Source organism: Typopeltis vanoorti, chromosome 12 (genome assembly GCF_054136105.1).
Source record: "Typopeltis vanoorti isolate ZY-2024b chromosome 12, IOZ_Tvanoo_1.0, whole genome shotgun sequence".
Taxonomy (NCBI): Eukaryota; Metazoa; Arthropoda; class Arachnida; order Uropygi; family Thelyphonidae; genus Typopeltis; species Typopeltis vanoorti.
In genome coordinates, this window is record NC_143560.1 from 39,520,963 (window position 1) to 39,540,217 (window position 19,255).

At 39.0% G+C, this 19,255-nt stretch overlaps 1 protein-coding gene across 3 annotated transcripts in view; it reads left to right on the forward strand.

Moving 5' to 3' along the window:
• Positions 1–19,255, forward strand: part of LOC150100720 (uncharacterized) — a 217,321-nt gene that overhangs the window by 86,752 nt on the left and 111,314 nt on the right. The window lies entirely within an intron of this gene.

Below are 19,255 nucleotides of genomic sequence, written 5' to 3' on the forward strand. Positions count from 1 at the left end.
GGTTTGTACAAGATGGATGGCTTACATTTGAATGGATTTGGTGTGCAAAGACTGGAAAAGTGACTATTCCCACTAGAGACTACTCCTGCTGCCATCAATCCTGATAATTTAATTTCCCTGCATTGGCACACTGACTTGTTCAGAGAATAACATTCTCTCCAGATGTCCACATCCTTCCTCGTTCAGATGCAAGCCATCTCTTGCATACATTACCTTTCTATTCTCAAATGCATCCACATAGTCCAGGCCTCTCTTTTGACACATTTTGGCTATTATATTCTTCATTATCATGCTATTTAAAGACCTGAGTTCGATTCTTATCGTGATGAGAGGAATCTCTATATGGGGTTTTTTCATTTTGAATTGAAGGTGAGTTAGCTGATCTCATACACAGGTATCAGGTTCTTTTTCGTGTCAAGTAATAATAATAATAATAATAATAATAATAATAATAATAATAATCTCACCCACTCTTTCCCCTCACTCAATTGCCAGTAGAGTGTCATACCATGGATCATCGAATCTCCATACATCACGTCTCGCCACTCTGTTTCTTCCTTGCTCACCTGCACTATTCACTCTCTCTCTCTCTCTCTCTCTCTCTCTCTCTCTCTCTCTCTCTCTCTCTCTCTCTCTCCCCTCTGACACTTTCTCACTTATTCTTCTGCTTACCTGTTATCTCTCCATCCCTGATTCCTGCACTGTATTGTCTTTCTCTCATTCCCTCTCTTTGACTGGTTTTCCTGTTCTCTCCACTTCTATAATTCCCATAACTCTCTCTCACTCCTACTCTGATTTGCTTTGCATTTGTTGTTTAAAATCTCCTTCATGCTTCTGAATTTGTTGCTGACACATTCCACTTCTTCTTTCAGTGCATCTTTCTCTCACTCTCTCTCTCTCTCTCTCTCTGCAAGCTACTTACTCTTGCTTGGCATTCATCCTCCCAGTCAACACCATCTTCTTTCAAACATACTACTATTATCATTATTATTATTATTATTATTTAGGCCTCCAAGGAGTCAAAAGACTCATCGCAGGAGGTCCTTCCTAGGAAACACAAGTCTATCAAGACTCATCGTGGGAGGGTCCCTCCTAGGAAACACAAAGTCTATCATACCACTTCTTAAACTCATTGACCATTCTTGCTCTCACCACTCTATCAATCAGGCAATGCATTCCACGGTTCAACCACCCTCCATGCAAAGAAACCACTCCTCGTCCTCTGGCTCACAGTTTCCTTTCGTAACTTCCAGGGATGGTCCCTTGTCATCACTCCTCTGTTCAACCAAGCAAAAGAACTCCCCAGTGTCAACCCTGTAACCGCCACTCAACAGTTTAAAAGTCTCAATGACATCGCCTCTCCTTCTTTCCACCAAACTCTGCAGTCCACATTCCCTCAGCCAATCCTCATAACTAACATTGTACAGTCCTGACACCATCTTTGTTATCTGCCTTTGTACCCTTTCCACAGTTAATTTATCCCCTTAAAATACTGGGGACCAAATTTGAGAACAATAGTCTAAGTGTGGTCTGATCAGAGTCTTATACAACGGAATGATAACCCTTTTATCTCTGCAGGTCAGTGTCCTTCTCATTATTGCAGCAATCCTCTGTGTTACCTTCACCACCTTTACAATATGTCCCCTGAATTTCAGGTTTCTGTCAATCATCAACCCCAGATCTCTTGTCTCCCCCTACTTCCTCCAGTATAGCTCCTCCACTAGAGTATGCAGCATCCCATTGATGTGTCCCAAACCTCAAGACCTTACATTTTGCTGCATTAAACCGAAACCCCCATTCATTTGCCCATCTATCTAGCTTATTCAAATCCTCTTGCAGGACTACCACATCTGCACTATTGCTAATAACCCTTCCCAGCTTCACATCATCTGCAAACAATTGAATATCCCCTTGCAATCCACTGACAATGTCATTGATTATAAAGGTTAAACAATATAGGTCCCAGTACTGAGCCCTGTGGAACCCCCCTTGTAACCCTCTTCCTCCTTAAAACTGCCCAATTCTCTGATACGTATCGGACAGCCAATCCTGAATCCAGTTGACCAACCTGACATTCAAACCCATGTGCTGCAACTTAAATATCAGCTTATCATGCGGAACTCTGTCAAATGCCCTCGCTAAATCCAAGAAAATGGCAGTATATGCCTTTCCCTCATCTAATGCTCTTGTAACTTTATAATACAAGGCTAGCCTATTGCTAAAACAAGAGCGCCCCTTCACAAATCCATGTTGACTCTCACAGATAACATTACCCTCATCTGCCCAATGCTGTATACGGTCCCTCAATAGTTTCTCCATGATCTTACTAACCACTGATGACACACAAACTGGCCTATAATTAGACATTTCCAGTCTGCTACCGCCATTATGCAATGGCACTATCTTACCTTCCTTCCATTCCATGGGCACCTTTCCCAGCCAGACTTTCATTGAAAAGCCAGGTCAAAGACACTGTCAGTTCCCTAGCACATTCTCTCAAAACTCGTGGTGAAATACCATCCAGTCCCACAGCTTTACTGACATCCTTTACTGACTAACCTCTAAACCTCGAACCTGCCCTATCCCTCTAGCATTAAAATTTACTCCTCCAGGATGAAATACACCAATAAAGTGTTCATTGAACAGTTCCACTATGTCCTATGCATTAGTCACTCTATTCCCATTTTTATCCCACAATGACATTCTTCCAGAATCATTTCTCCTCCTACTGGCCACTTATCTAAAAAATTCCCTAAGATTTTCTTTGGATCTTTGGACCAATCTCTTCTCATATTGCAGTTTCACTTTCCTTACCATACTAGTTATTCTCCTGGCTGTGTCTTATATTATTCATGCATCTGCTCTTCACCTGTCTCCTTATATCTCTTCCGTAGCCTCTTTTTCACAATGCAGTTCATGTTTAATATTGTTTGTCATCCACTTTACACCAAATTGTGTCCTCTTCTTCACTTGTGGAATACAACTTACTATTGCTGCTAACAAATATTCCTTCACAATTTTCTAAGCAATAATGATATCCCGGCCTTCGAATTCCTCCCTCCATGAAACTTCCCCAAGTTGATGTCTAAGACTATTATAATCACCTGCCTTATAATTCCACATATGTTCCTGTCTCTTTGATACTCCTGCATGTCTATTCAACTTCCAAGTCAAAACCACATGGTCACTCTCTCCAACTGGTGGGAGAGATGTCATCTTAGTTATTATCAACTCTTCTGATGCTATAACCAAATCCAAAACTCTTGAACCTCTTGTTCCCTCTATTACATGTTGCCTAAGACATTTCTTCCTCAAGAATTCTAGAAATTCCATTCCCTTATTGCTACATGCGTCTTCCTCTCCCCAATTTATACTACTGTAGTTAAAATCTCCCATAACAATCCTTCTTCTTGCACTTGCCAAACTCAACTGTCTAAACATTTCCTGGTCTCCACCCTCTGTGCTTCTTGGTTTGTAGCAACACACCACTAAATATCCCGTCTTGCCTATCTCTACCTTACGCCATATGACCACTACACTACTACTTTTATATTTGCATTCACATGCTGTTTGTTTTCCTCACCCTCGATCATGACCATTCATCTCTCTCAGTTGGTATTAAACTGTTTCTGACATAATGCTACCAAGGTCCATTATACTAATTTCTAAATCACAAAGTTCTTGCCATTTTATTATTATTATTATTATTATGTAACACCTCCATGCAGATCCTAGCACATCAAGGGAGGGCACCTACACTACAGCTCTCCGTCTCCACCACTCCACCAACCGCAACTACCTTCATCATCTACACCAATGCCATCTACTGCCAACCACCACCTCTAGTATTTTCACAGACAATCACAAACATCTATGCCTACGACGTGATTCGAATCCACAGCCTTTTAACTAGAAATAGGATATTCTAACCACTCGTCCAATCAGACCGGCTTTTTCTACAATTTTCTACATTTTACACAGACATACACTCTCTTGTGTCTGACCTGCTACAAGCACTGCATACTGCAAAATCCCATAGCACGCTGTGTAAAATGGAATCCTTAAATGGCAGAGAACTCAGTGATAAGGCATTGGCAAACTGAATTGCAGTTGCCGCCATTAATCGAGCACTGCGCAATGAATACTAACAAACTATACTAAAATATTACATTTAAGTAGAAATTCTCCAAGTCAAACTACCCACAGACTACACGTTATATCTAACTTAGTCCCCATAAATATAAAAGTTAAACTCCAATAAATTATAAGAAAAACTTTTTTCTTTTTTTGCTGCTACCTCGTAACATGCTGACTATAACTTTGCCCTCTGGCAGACTATGGAATTATGGAATATAGATTAGGAGGACAGGTTGAGAGTGCGTAGATACTGATAAACAGGAGAAAGTGGTGTGTGATAGATATGATAGATATTTATAAACTTCTGAAAGGTTGTTATAGGATATCAGTTGATGAAATAGAGATCTTTCTTACCGAAGCCCTTTGATTGAAAAGATCTGGGTTCGATTCCCATCCAAGACATGAGGAACCTATATCTGGTCTTTTTCGACTAAAGGTGAGTTAGAAAGTATCACATGGAGATAGAGAGTTTATCATCCAGAAACTCGGGTTTTTCATCCCGCAGAACATGCAAACCATCTTCGTAAACACACACACGGATCTACAGTCATAAAAACACATACTTAATCCCTCATTAGGAGGGCTCAACCTGTCCTAAGGGACAGGAGAGGAAAAGGGGAACCCCATACAAAATAAATAAATAAGTTGATGAAATTATTGGTTATGTGGAAGTTGATCCATGGAAGCTATTTGGGTGTATGTGGTGAAGCAACTGGTGAGAGCTAGATTTTCTCTCTCACTGAGTAGTGATTGAGTGGAACAGTTTACCTGTTGAAGTAGCAAGTGCATCTGGCGTGAATGAGTTTAATAGAAGGTATGACAAATGGTGTGGGTGATGTATAGACTTTCTTGATGAATCCTTAACTCCTGGAGATCTCTTATAATATTAATATAATAATGAATCCTTGGACTCTTTGGAGATGACACACAATAATAATAATAATATTTTCTAATCTTTATCCCACCAATTGAACACCAAAAATGTTCAGTTGGTGGCATAAAGTTCAATTAGTAAAAATGTTCAATTGGTGAGAAAATCTAGAGTGCACTAAGAAGAACTTTTCTTCTTAGTGGACTCAACCTGTTATCAAGCGGATGAGATGAGATGAGATGAGAAAAGAAAGAATGAATATGAAAGAATAACTTATAAATCCAGATGGCATGAGGGTTACAGATGCAGAAGAGGTTGTTCAATTAATGTGTACCCATTTTGTTAAAAGCTATCAACCTGGTGAATGCAACATTGAGCTCACTGTTACCTCTTCACTAGATGAAGAAAGGCAGGTGTGTGAGGCTGAGGTATTAGAGCTGTTGCACAAACTGAATAAGAATTCAGCAATAGGGACTGATGGAATATCAGCACGTGTGCTAAAAGAGTGTTCAGCTGAACTGGCCATTCCTTTGACCAGGATGTTTAATATGAGTCTCAGAACAGGGAAGATTCTGCAGGAATGTATGGTAATTCCATTGCACAAGGGTGGTGCAAAGACCGATGTATCCAACTATTGATCAATTAGTATCTCAGGAGTGGTGGTGAAGATTTTGGAAAAATTGGTCAGGGCCCACATTCAGAAATGGGTTGACAGTGAATCTCTACTTTGCAATGAACAACATGGGTTTACTAAGGGACGGTCATGTCTTCGTAACTTGCTTACATTCTATAACAATGTTACCATTGAACTAGACAAGGGGAATGGATACACCATGATACTTTTGGATTTTGCTAAGGCTTTTGACAGAATACAGCATAGTAGACTACATAAATTGGAGAAAGTGGGTTTGAATTATACAATATTAGCATGGATAAGAGGATGGCTGACTGACAGATATCAAAAAGTGGTATACGGGGATCTGAGTCTGTAAGATTAAGGTAACAAGTGGTGTACCACAAGGATCAGTGCTTGGTCCACTGTTATTCAATCTGTACATTAATGATATAGGGAAGGATTTGATAAGCGACATACAGCTATTTGTTGATGATACAAAGATAGGTAGGGTAATCAGGAATGCTGCTGATATGCAGTACTTGCAGAATGATTTGAATAAGCTGAAATTGTGGACATGGGAAAATGGGTATTAGTTCAATGTCAGTAAATGTAAAGTCATTCACTTCAGCATGATTAGATATCCAATGTCGTATTATGTTGGTGGGATTAGGCTAGAAGAAACTGATGAGGCTAGGGATCTTGGAGTGTTAATAGATAGGAAGTTGAAGTTTAGGGACCATGTGCAAAGATTGCAAATACAACTCATCTGACTTCCCATCCCAAAAGATAAGGCCCTTTACAAGGCCTTGTAAAGATGCAAAATAATAAGACCTCACTTGGACTATTGTGCGCAGGTCTGGTCTCCTGGTTTCGTTGCGATTTTGATTGGAGAGAGTACAAAGGAGAGTGTTAAAAATGATATCAGAATTGTGGAATACTGATTATGAAGACAGATTGAGAATTTGTAGGCTGCAGGCACTAGCAAACAGGAGAAAGAGGGGGGGGGGTATGATTGAGACTTACAAACTTCTGAATGAATCATACAAGATTTCAATTGATGGAATTTTTCAATTTACGGAGGGTGGGGAAAGAATGAGAGGGGCGTCCTTGGAAGCTGAGAATGAAGGCCACCAAGAAAGGTGTGAGGGCTAGATTTTTCTCTCAGAGGGTGGTGCGTGATTGGAATGGATTGCCATTGGATGTTGTGAATGCAAGCAGTGTGAATGAATTCAAGAATAAGTACGATAGCTGGTGTGTGTAGTATGTGGCATACCTCGATGAGTCTCTGACTCCCTGGAGGTCTCTCTTAATAATAATAATAATAATCTTCAAAACACTGAACCCTCTCTCTTTCTCTCTCTCTCTCTCTCTCTCTCTCTCTGTCTCTCACTCCTCTTCCTAACTATAGTAAATCCATATCCATCCAGTATATTCAAGACTCCTCAGAAAAAAATGAGTAAAATTGTAAATCTCTTATCTCCTCTATTACAGACTTAATCCACTCTAGCCAACCTGGGAATTATAATGTCCTCTATTCTTGTAAGTAGGTTTCTTCATCCAAATAGGAACAGCCATCATTAGACTGAGGGGAGCACAAAAAATACATCTGATATTGTTTTTCTTATAGCCAGTCTTTGATTCAAAAGTCTCTTTATTGACTAGAAGCTGATATGTGTCAGAAAACTATTTCTTGAATCTGCTGCAGCGCTTTCCGGAGTGCGGTCAGAGTGTGGTTAGATGATAATAAAGAAGTGAATGTGTGTGTAGAAAATGTAGGGAGAATGAAGAATTGAAGTGTATTTCAGATCGTGAGTGTGATAATTTTGTCAAACTTCAGAATGAAGAAAATAGGGATATGACAAGAAACAGCGAGGTTGTACCAGAGAATTGTGAGAGTGTGAATGTAGAAAGTGCGAATGATAGTATTAATGGTTTTACAGAGAATAAAAAAGATGAGATAGATGCAATGAGTGAGATCGCGTTGTTGAATGGTGCGATACAAAGGGCAAAACAGCAGCTAGAGCGTATGAGCAAAAGTCGACCGATTGAACCAGCCAATAATAAAAAGTATGACAGGAAAAATAGGCGTATGAGTGTGAACATGAACAAAATGAAGGATAGAGTGCTGTATGGAGACTCGTTAGTATGAGGTGTGTTAGTAGAGGATTTGACAAAATTGTACCAACCTGGTGCGACCATAAAGGATGTAACTGAGTCTATTAGAGAGCAAAAAGGAAAGGGTGAAAGAAATGATTGTTGTGGCAGGTACGAATGATTAGAAAGGAGATAAAATGGAAATGATAGAAGACCTGAATGAATTGTTTGAGGTAGCAAAAGAAAAGAGTGAGAGAGGTAGAATGATTAGTCTTTTGCCACGGTAAGACAGTGAAATGTTTAAAAGGGGGGCCAAAATTGCGAATGACTTTATGCGTGGGTTATGTATGACGAGTGGTGTGGAATTTGTGGATGTGTGGAGTGAGTTCGATGGGCGAAAGGATCTATATAAGATGAATGGCTTGCATTTGAATGGTTATGGTGTAAGGAGACTTGAGAAAGTGTTGCTGAATGTAGTCGATATGCAAATTCAGGGAAACTAGATTTATTAAGGGGGGAGGGTAGATATACAGTCCTTAGGGAGGCAGTTGAATGTATGAATGAATATAATATGCTCAAACGAATAAGGACAACAAATCAGAGTGGGATAGTTAATATAAGGCATCAAGGTAGGGTTGGGGCTAATGGGGGTCTTAAATTCATGTACACTAATGCTAGGAGTATTAGGAACAAGAAGGAAGAGTTTTTGGCCATGGTTGGCACTTCCAGACCACAGGTTATTGGTATTAGTGAATCATGGCTGACTGTAGATGATATAACTAGTGGGATTGAATGTGATGGATATAGTGTTCAGGAATGACAGGGAGAATAAAATGGGGGGAGGAGTATTGTTGATGATAGCTGATGAGCTACAGCCAAGGAGAATAGAAGTTGAATTGCAGGATAGAGAAAAGAGCAAATTTGAGGCCATTTGGTGTGAGATTGTGGCTAGCAGAACAAAATATACAATTGGGTGCTGCTATAGACCAGGTGATGGAAAAGATGGTGGTGACACTATGCACAAGCAAATAGAAGAAATGAGTGGAAGGAGGGTAATTATTATGGGAGATTTCAACTATGGTCGTATTGATTGGAGTGAGGAGAGGACACACGGGAGGAAGGAATTGGATTTATGCGGTTATTAAGGGATAACTATCTGCGACAGCATGTAATGGAAAATACTAGGGGTCAGAGAGTGCTTGACCTAGTAATTACATCTGAGGATTTGGCTGTAACAAATATGACCACATTGCCACCAATTGGTGAGAGTGATCATAGGGTCTTGACTTGGGAGGGGGCTAAAGGTGTGGAATTTTCAATTAAGACAGGGTACATGTGGAATTATCGGGCTGGAAAGTATGACAAGCTTAGGAGTTTGATTGGTTCAGTGCCATGGCATGTACAACTGCAAGGACTAGAAGTCGATAGTGCATGGGAGGCAGTTAAGAAGTGTTTGCATGAAGCAATGGCTGACTGTATACCTAGAGTCCGAATAATAAATCATCTAGGGGTTAAATGGATGAATAACACCATTAAGCTTGAGCTGCAAAAAAAGAAACAACTATGGAGGGAATTTAAGGAGAAAGGTGACTGGCAGGCACAAGAATTGTATAAAGCGCAGGCCAGAAGGGTAACGAGTGTGGTAAGAAAAGCAAAAAAGGATTACGAAAGAACATTGGCCATGCAGTCTAAAGAGAATCCTAAACAGATTTTTAGATATGTAGCAAGTAAAAGGAAAAATGTACATGGCAGAATGATTTTAAAGAATGCTGATGGTAGGGAGGTAACTGAATCAGTAGAGATAGTTGAGTTACTGAGTGAGCACTTTGCAAGAGTATATCATCCAGGTGGTGACATTGCAGAAACGAATAAACCAGTACATTATACGGGAATTGTGGTGAATGAAGTGGAGGTGAGTAGTCTGTTGCATAACCTCAATGTCAATACATCTGTGGGATTGGATGGTATACCAGCTCGTGTCGTACGAGAAGCAGCTAAAGAATTGTCAGTACCCTTGACCATTTTGTTTAATTTGAGTCTCGGGTCTGGGTTAGTTCCAAGGGAGTGGAAAGAGGGGAAAATAGTTCCACTGCATAAAGGTGGTTCCAAGACTGCTGTTGTAAATTACCGACCGATTAGCATATCAGGAATCATTGTCAAGGTCTTAGAGAAATTATTCAAGAAAAGAATACAGGATTGGATAGATGAAAATGGGATATTGTATGGGAGACAACATGGTTTTATGAAGGGTAGATCATGCCTCAGTAACTTGCTCACGTTTTATAACACAGTGACAGTTGAACTGAATAGGGATAATGGGTTTACAGTGATACTCCTGGACCTTGCCAAGGCCTTTGACAGGATACCACATGGAATCCTAATCAGTAAACTGGAGCAGATGGGGATAGATATAGGGTTGGTGAGATGGATAGGAGGGTGGTTGAAGGAGAGATACCAGAGAGTGGTTTATTCAGGATTGGAGTCTAAATGATGGCTTGTGACTAGTGGTGTGCCGCAGGGCTCTGTTCTTGGACCACTGCTTTTCAATTTGTTCATCAATGATATAGGAAAGGATTTGAGAGGAAGTGTTCACTTGTTTGCTGATGATGCAAAGCTGGGTAGAGCAATTGTGAGTGCACAGGATGTCAAAATTTTACAGATGATTTGGATAGTTTGGAGGACTGGGCTAGGAAAAATGGATGTCAATTTAATGTGCCAAAGTGTAAGGTTATGCACTTTGGGGTGAAAAGAATAGCAGCAGTATATCACATTGGTGGAACCGTACTCCAGGAGATTGATGAGGCCAGGGATTTGGGAGTGTTGGTGGATAGGGAATTGAAGTTTAGGGGGCACATTGCAAAAGTGACTAAAACAGCTCACCAAATCACTTGGCTTATGAAAAATACTTTAACATGCAGAGACAAACAAGTTGTTGTTCCTCTGTATCGAGCCTTGATAAGACCCCATCTGGACTACTGTGCCCAGTTATGGGCACCAGGGTTTCTTTGTGATGGGGAGGAAGTGGAGAGGATCCAGATATGAGTGATCAAGATGATAGCAGGTCTGTGGAATGAACCTTATGAGAATAGGTTGAAGATTTGTGGGTTGCAGAGATTGGAAGATAGGCGAAGGAGGGGTGATATGATTGAGACATTCAAATTACTGAAAGGTTTCTATAAGATTGATCCAGAAGATATTTTTGAAAATATGACTGGTGGTGGGAGGACTAGGGGCCATGAATGGAAGCTGGGCAAGAGCATGGTGGACAAGGGTGTTAGAGCTAGGTTTTTTACTTGGAGAGTGGTGAATGAGTGGAATAAGCTGCCAGAGTCTGTTGTGGGTGCTACGACCGTGAATGAGTTCAAGGCAAGGTATGATAGATACTGTGTCAATGTCGAATAGTTGTTCTTGCCATGATGTTAGGGCCTCCCTCGATGAGTCTGTTGACTCCTTGGAGTTGCCCGGAACAATAATAATAATAAAAAAATTAATGCTTGCTCCATATCTTAATAAATATGATTGTTTCTTTTTCTCAAAGATTTGAGAGATCAATTTGTCAGCTTCCATGATGTTAACCTGTTAATCTATTTTTTTTTAAATTCTTTCTTTCAAGGTTACACAGTGATCAGCATTCATTGTGTAGAATTTATGAGGATAAAAACACATGTTAGAGCAATTACTTTACTTACAGTTAAGATAATAACACTCGATGTTTCGACATCTATATCAAGGTCATCATTAGGAAAACAGATATATGAACAAAACAGACATGAGCTACATGACACTACACATAAGTACACTAAATCTAACTACAGTCATCCCTCGAATTACGTCCGGGTTCCGTTCCATCTGGCAGGATGTAAGTCGAATCGGACGGAAGTCGATACATTAAATCAACAGAGTTATAAGGGTTAGGGAACATAACCATAATAAGGATACTGTCATTTTAATTTTTAAACCTTATTATAAAACTGCACTGTGTGTTACTGCCACTATTCCAATGTGCTTTGCTTATTCCTCTTCTTCTTTTCATCATAAATTTGTTCATAGCAATCAAATGCATCATGTACTTTGGTTTCTTCTAATAAGTAGCATTCAATATTGGGGTCCATGTCTTCAGCAATTTTGAGAACATCGCTAACTGCAGAGGACATTTCTGCAAGACTCTTCACTGTGAATTGTTTAACTACCTCTTCCTGTTTCTCTTTTCCCTCTTCCTTTTCTCGTTTTTCTTCTTCTGCTACAGTTGTTCCTCCAGTTCGATCAATTCTTCTTTGGTCAGCTCTTCAGGGGAACTTTCTATGAGTTGAATTATGTCGTCATCATTCACTTCGAGATTCAGATTGTTTGCAAGCCTGCTATTACAAATTCAAAATCACGCACAAACCTTTTTAATGTCTTTTTCTATATGCCACTCATACATTCACAGGTCACTTTGTCCCAAGTCACAGCAATATTTTTAATAGCATGATAAATATTGAATGTTTTCCAGAATTGCATGAGAGTCTGGTCATTTACTTCAGTGGCAGAAATGGCTTGTGAAAAAGTTATTCATAGATAATAAGCCTCAAACACTGAAAGAACTCCCTGATCCATCAGTTGAATCAATGAAGTAGTGTTTGCAGGGAGAAACATGACCTTGAACTTGGTGAAGATCCATACAAGACGGATGACTTGGAGCATTATCTAGAATTAATAAAATTTTAAATTCTACATTTTATTTACATTTAAATAAAATTTATTTACATTGAAATAAAAAACTATTTACACAATAGTTTTTTATTTCACTGCCACAGTTGATTAAGGCATCCTCAGACAATTTTTGAGTCATCCACGACTTCTTATTGCTCCGATGACGAACTGGGAGTATGCTTCCTAATATTTTTGAAGATTTGTGGATTCTCACTGTGCTGTATTGCAAATGGTTTCAGTTTATATCCAGTCACATTACCCATAACAGAATCGTAATACAGGTATTAAGAGCTTTGAAACTAGGTATAGATTTTAGCTTTTTGTGGATGACTGTCTGCTCGGTCATTTTTTTCCGAAACAAGAACGTCTCATCCATATTACTGTAAATATTTGATGTGGCAAATAATTTTCCTCCGTAATAATTTTATCCAATTTTTCCACAAACTCCTGGCAGCCTTCTTCGCATTTGCAGATTCCTACATTTTCACATTATGCAGCACAAAGCGCTGCTTGAATCTCATGAACCAACTGGAAGAAGCATTGAATTCATAGTCATAATCGGGTTCTGCTTTCTCCTTCAACATGCTGAAGAGACTTAGTGCCTTAGCGGTTATAGTCACAGTGCTAAGGGATATGCGCTTTTGGTTCAGGTTCTCTATATATAGCCGAAAATGTTATTTATTCCCTTATGGGATGGATCATGGACGTAACTTCAAAAGGACATAACTCGAATGGATGTAAGTCGAGGGATGACTGTACTTTGTTAACTTTACACTAGCCTGACTTCTGGTGAGAAAAAACAAACAAATGAAATGAAATAAAATAGAAATTTTATATATAATAAATATAATAATATACAGAGGATAAAAATTACAGTGGAACTACATCGCATACATCTGTACAGTTCTGCTATATTAAGGTTTTCCTGTATTAGTGTCCTACCATCATATTCTGGATGCTATATAGGTTACAGATGGGTTTTGCAGACTGTTAGAATTACTACTCCATCATTCTTGTTGAGATTAGGATGATAAATCAGCATCTCACAGACTCCTTTGAATTTTCTTTCAAACTGGGTATTGGTGATGAAAGTTTATTTTTCACTTGGTTAGAGTATAATAAATTTAGTTTAATCCTTTATCCAAGTGTCAGCAAACAAAGTATGCGCCTGAAAGTATCTTCAGGACTGGGGTAAGGTGGTACAATACCATGGCACTCCTTGCAAAGGTGGAGCAAGCTACCAACACTCACTTACCCCAGTCCTGAAGATACTTTCAGGCGCAAACTTTGTTTGCTGACACTTGGATAAAGGATTAAACTAAATTTATTATACTCTAACCAAGTGAAAAATAAACTTTCAACATCTTTCTCTAAATCCAGAGTAATTTATTAAAAAAGGGTGGCACACCATTTGGCAACTCCTATAGGTAGAGATGACCTGCTAATGCTTCTGCCTGGTATCTCCACTTGGGCCTGGCTCCCACTGAAGAGGCCCTTCCCTTAATGCATAACAAGTTAATCACCAGCTGGCAAATTTACTCATCCCATACTAGTGGGAGAGCATATTTGTCAAGTCTTGCCTATACCTATCATCATTCTTCCCAGACTCAATTTGACTCTGCTATATATCACACATTCTCTCATCTGTGCATACAAGCACGTACATACAAGCACTTCTCACATTCTGAGAAGTATAAATAATTTTTGCAGGAGTTTTGAAAGTTGACTTAATATTGTATTGATGTAGTGTTCTATATATTTTTTCTGATATTCCCTTAAGGTATGGTATGGCTAGGGCATGTTTGTAATCTTTTTTACCTTCCATGCATTATTGTGGAGGATCTTTGTGAACTGTTTTTTTGTTGTAGCCATTCTTTATAAAGGTTTGGCCTAATAATTTCATATTTCTTCTTCAGTGCCTTATCGGAAAATATTGTTAGGGATCTATGTTTGAGGGTGCTAATGACTACTAATTTCTGTGTTGGATGATAGTATGAATCTTTGTGTGTGTGTGTGTGTGTAGGTTTACAGTAGACTGTGAAGGAAAGACAGCCTGAGGGAAGACATGTGACACAGTATTTTTTTTTTAATTATTCCTCTTTCCCAATGCATACTTGAATTACAACTCTGTTGTTATTTACATTATCTTTAGCTCAATAATCAGTATCACCTATTTATACTTCTCAGAATGTGAGAAGTGCTTGTATGCACAGATGAGAGAATGTGAGAAGTGCTTGTATGCACAGATGAGAGAATGTGTGATATATAGCAGAGTCAAATTGAGTCTGGGAGGAATGATGATAGGTATAGGCAAGACTTGACAAATATGCTCTCCCACTAGTATGGGATGAGTAAATTTGCCAGCTGGTGATTAACTGCAGGCTGAACAAAGCAGAATATTTTTTATTTAATAAAAAATACCTTCCTAAATAGTATTTTTGCAACTTTTTAAGAAGGACAGATGCAGAACCACTACTAATCACTTTTTGGAACTCCTATTGACTTATTGGGACATATCATTAAAAACATTATTAAATTTTAAAAAATGCTACACAAAAATTGTAACTAAATTTTTTGTGTGTCCCTGGGTAGCACATTCCACTTACCAGTCACTCTCCACACAAAGAATCTGCTTCTCATTCCCATGCTCACACCCTCCTTATGCGATTTCCAAGGATGGCCTCCAATTCTAACCTTGCCTTCCTCTTTTCTATAAAAAATCTCCTCCACATTAATCTGGTAACAACCTCTCACCAACTTATATGTCTCAATCATATTCTCTCTTTTATTCACAAGGCTCTGTAAGTTGCATTCCCTGAATCTCTCCTCATATCTGATATTCCATAGATCTCACACTGACTTAGTTAAACCTTCTTTGGACCCTGTTCAATACATACTCATACCCTTGATAACCAGTCAACAAAATCTACACACGGTAGTCCATATGTAGCCTGATCAAAGCTTTATACAAGGGAACCGTAACATCTGCTCTACTTTTCCTATTTCTTCCCAACTTTGCATTATTGGCAAACAGCTGCACTCTTCAAATAAGCCAGTCCCAGTGTCATTAATGTACAAGTTAAACAATAATGGTCCCAAAACTAGTGACCTTCCTCTTTTGGGATACCATTCCATCATACACAACTTGCTGAAACCTGTCTGACAGCTCAATCAGCTATTCATTTCACTAGTCTGTTATCTAATCCCATCTGTTTCAATTTAACTACCATCTTGTCATTTGGCAATCTATCAGAAGCCTTTGAAAAATCCAAGTATGCCACTGGATATGCATCTCCTTTATCTGGTGAACTTGTCACCTTGTTGTAATACATAAGCAGATTGCTGAAGCATGAGCTCCCCCTAAAAAACCCATGCTGACCATCATAAATAATACTGCTCTAATCAACCTGTTTCTGAATCCTAGTCCTCACCAACTTCTCTAACACCTTAACAGAAACTCCAGATACATAGATTGGCCTATAGCTTCATTATTATCATCTCATCTTTGTGAAGTGGAATAATTTTTCTTACCTTCCATTCCTTTGGGATTCACTCTGTTGCAGACTCACGTTAAACAAGTGTGACAAAAGTGCCATTAATTAATTGAGCATTCCTGCAAGATGTGGCAATATATTGTCAAGTAGGACTTGACATTGAATGTTTTTTATTAACATTGGATAATATTTTTTTGCTTTGGGATATTTTTTTTTGTTTTTGTAACGTGTTTTTTTGGATATGCATTCTACATATAAAATTTCATTTTGCTTAATTTTTCCACAACAAATGCCCTATAAAAAACACAGATAACAAATTTTAATAGAGATCCTAACAATAAATGGATAAATAGACATCATTAAATTCTATCTATCCAGATAGAGTTATTATTGTTAGCAGGGTTATTATTGTCTCTCTTGTTTGAAGTCTCTCTCCAATTGCAATGCCAAAATTGAAGCACATCTAAAATTCTTGTTGTTTCACAAATCCACTTTGTGAAAAGTTTAGTATTTTCAGGGAAGATAGAGAAGATAGGATGAGGGGAGGGGTATTGCTGATGATAGTGAATGAATAGCTACCAAAAATGATAGGAGATAGGTGGGAAGGTGGCTGTTCATTTGAAACAATCTGGTGTGAGATCAAGGCGAGTAAGACAAAATATACAGCTAGTTGTTGCTATGGGCCAGGGGTTGTTTCCATGGATGATCTGGAAGACATGCATCAGCAAATTAGTATGATGAGTGCAGGTCAATTGATTATTATGGGGGGGACTTCAACTTTGCAGATATAGACTGGAAGGAAGAATGATCACATGGCAGAAAGGAAATAGAATTTATCACCTACTAAGAAATAATTACTTGAGGTAGCATGTGATGGGGGGGGGCTATGGGGTGTGAAGGTATTCGACCTGGTTTGTAGGATCAGAAGAGCTATCCATAACTAAAGTGGCCACATTGCCTCCAATTGGCAAAAGTGACCTTGAAATCTTGACTTGAGAGATTGTAAAGTATGAGGAATATTCTGTCAAGAAAGGGTATATGTGAAACTACAAGGCTTGTGATTATAACAAACTTAGGAGGAAGCTTGAATCTGTGCAATGGCAAAAAACACTGCAAGGGAAGGATGTTAGTAATGCATGGGAGATAGTTAAGGGGCATCTAGAGGAAGCAATATTAAATTGTGTACCTAAGGTAAGGAGGGTTAATCAGGTAGGAGTTAGATGGATGAGTAATATCATTAAGCTTGAGATACAGAAGAAGAAGAAAATGCTTTGGTGGATACATAAGGAGAAAGTTGACCAGCAACTCATGAACAGTACAGGGTTCAGACAGGAAAGGTGGCCAGCATGGTAAGGAAGAATCCAGCCAAGAAAATCCCAAAGAGTTCTTTCATTACATGGTGAGTAGGAGGATGAATGACTAGGTAAGATTAATCTTAATGAGTGCTGAGGGTGATTATGTGACAGAAGCAGATAAAGTGAGGTTGTCTCTGCATAAATTGATGCAGTCTGTAAGTGAGGTTACTGCAGTAACCTCACTTAGAGACTGATGTGGAAAGAGAGGTGGATGAATTGGGGTTTTTTAGTATATTGTAAATACAGCTGTGGTATTAAATGGAATATCAGCTTGAGTTTTGTGAGAATATGTAAGGGAATGCTTCTGGCTAGACTCTTTAATTTAAGTCTCAGCTCTGGTAGAGTTCCAAGGGAGTAGCAATAGGGCAAAATAATTCCTTTGCATAAAGGATGTTAGTAAGATTGCAATAGCAAATTATAGACCATCAGTATCTCAGGAGTTGTGGTAAAAGTACTAGAAAAGAACTGACCCTTGAATTCAAGGGTCAGTCATGCCTTAGTAATTTACTAACTTTTTATAATAGAGTAACAGCTAAGTTGGATAAAGGGAATGGCTACATGATGATTGAATGTGATGGGTACAGTATTTTCAGGGAGGATAGAGAAGATAGAACAGGAGGAGGAGTACTGTTGATGATAGCTGATGTGTTGCAGCCAAAGAAAGTAGTATATCATGATGATAGACATGTGAATGAGAGTTCATTTGAGGCAGTCTGGTGCGAAATAGTGACCAACGCAACCAAATATACAGTTGGATGCTGCTATAGGCCAGGGAGTACAGGGGGAGATATTGAATTCATGCATCAGCAACTTAGTGCAATGAGTGAAGGCTTAGTGATTATTATGGGGGATTTTAATTATGGTGATATCAATTGGAAGGAGGAAATATCACGTAGCAAAAAGGAAATGGAGTTCATACATCTGCTACGAGATAATTACTTGAAACAGCACGTAACTGAAGGGACACGTGGTGTGAGAGTGTTGGACCTGGTTATTGGTTCAGAGGTTATGTGCATAAGTAAGGTGACCTCGTTACCTCCAGTTGGTGAAAGCGATCATGTGGTATTGACTTGGGAGGTTGCAAAATCTGTGGATTTTTCTATTAAGAAGGGGTATGTACGAAACTACAGGTTAGGCAATTATAACAAGCTTCGGAGTGAGCTTGCAGCCATCCCATGGCAGAACATATTGCAAGGGAAAGATGTTAGCAGTGCTTGGGATAAAATCAGTGGGTATCTGAGGAAAGCAATATCAGATTGTGTCCCCATGGTCAGGAGGTCAAACAAGGCAGGCATTAGATGGATGAGCAGTAGTATCAAGCTTGAACTACAAAAAAAGAAAATGTTATGGAGAATTTACAAGGAGAAGAGCGATCAGGACACCCATGAGCAGTACAAGGCTCAAGCTAGGAAGGTTACCAGCATAGTAAGAAAAGCTAAATCAGATTATGAGAAGACCTTAGCCAAAGAGATCAAGGGTAATCCCAAAGAGTTCTTCCGCTATGTGGCAAGTAAGAGGAAGAATGACTTCGGAAGGATAACCTTAGTGGGTGCTGATGGTATTGAGGTGACAAAATCAGATGTAATAGTCGAGTTACTGAGTGATCACTTCTCAAAAGTCTATCACCCAAGTGAGGATATCTCTATACCTATAGCAATACCTAATGTGAGAATTGAAGCTAAAGAATCAGAGGTATTAAATATATTGCAAAACTTAAATGCAAACACTGCGGTAGGCTTAGATGGAATATCAGCTTGGGTGTTGCGTGAATGTGCAAATGAATTGTCAACCCCTCTTACCTGGATATTTAATTTAAGTTTGAACTCTGGTATGGTCCCTAGGGAGTGGAAGTTAGGCAAAGTGGTTCCTTTGCATAAGGGTGGCTCTAAAACTGCAGTATTGAATTACAGACCAATCACCATCTCAGGAGTAGTGGTAAAAGTATTGGAAAAGTTGGTTAAAGACAAAATTCAAGAATGGGTGGATCAGGATATGA